The following is a 1,396-nucleotide window of genomic DNA, read 5'->3' as shown; positions in this document are numbered from 1 at the left end:
CTTTGCAACTTTACAGATCTTCTTTATGCACCAAGAGCTTGTAACACTCTAAAGAGAAAGGAAAAAATGAAATCGCATCATATGACCCCTTTAAGAATCGATATCGTTCCGTAAAAAAGAGAATCGATTAATATCGAGATTTTTTACCCAGTCCTAGTAAACAGGGCCTCAGTTGTGGGTAGTGAGGGTGGAAGAGAGCGCTGTTCATTCACTTATCTACATTTCCTGCCAGTACTGAGATTCGAACCCATGACCTTCAGGTTACAAGTCTGACTCTCTAACCATTAGGTCACAACTAGATCATTAAATTATTGTTTAATGAAAATGTACATAAATGAAATCCTCCTTTTTAAGGACTTTTCAATAAATCTTGTCTTTTTCTTCTTCTTTTTTTTTTTTATTTTTTTAAAAATGTATTTAACCCCCAGATGCAGCAAGGATCCAGCTGATTACTTCAGATTTGGAGGACTGCTCTTTATCTGCTGTGTCTGTCACTTCTGGTGCAGAATCATGGACCTGTATGTTTTGATTTTACTTATTATTACACTTGTCTAGCTAGTATTCAGGATTAAAATACAATGTAATGTTTGTCTACATATATTATCAGAGCTACATCGAGCCCACAAGGGTCAGTCAGATATTGAGAAAAACACTATAAACCTGATTGGGAAAATACAAGCTAAAATACAGTTCCTTGCACAATCTTTTTTAAAGAAAAAATCATGATACTAACCCTAACTTGTAAGATAAAAATGCAATTTTTAGTTTTTCAATTCCTCCTCAGGATTTTTTTTTACATACATTTACATCTGAATAATGAAACAGTTTTAAGCCTGGAATACACTACACAACTTTTAAAATCTGAACAGATTTTTAAAACACTAGGCATCATACACAACACTTACCGACTTTGTAAATAATGACAAAGGAAAGCTGGGCATCATATAGGCTACTTAAGCCTGGAATACACTACGCAATTTTTGCCCTGATTTTCCGCCGATTTACAGTCTGGGGAAGTTGACGCTAGTTGCCGAAAGTCAGAGCCAGTCTGCAGATTTGAGATGACAGATTCCATAGAAAATCACGTAGTGTATGATAGTCACAGACTCCGATTTTTTAGCTTCAGACTCTGATTCTATCCAGTTGGAAGATATCAAACATGTTTGATATTTTCAGCCGATTTTAGAACTCATATCGTTTTCATTTTCACGCGTCTTCTAGCAACAAGGCTCATGTTTTTGCGTGAGTTTGTTGTGATCGGAACAACTTTAAAGTCTGGTAGTTAGGGATGGGTACCGAGAACCTGTATTTTTTTGGAACGTAATTGGGTCAATACCGGAGTAGCCTACCTATAAGCTTCAGGACAAACGATACTGTTATCGATACTTGCGTTGTT

The sequence above is a fragment of the Sinocyclocheilus rhinocerous genome, unplaced genomic scaffold (assembly GCF_001515625.1).
Source record: "Sinocyclocheilus rhinocerous isolate Xijiao unplaced genomic scaffold, SAMN03320098_v1.1 scaffold1446, whole genome shotgun sequence".
NCBI lineage: Eukaryota > Metazoa > Chordata > Actinopteri > Cypriniformes > Cyprinidae > Sinocyclocheilus > Sinocyclocheilus rhinocerous.
The sequence above is the reverse complement of the archived record's forward strand: the minus strand, read 5'-3'. Positions refer to the sequence as shown.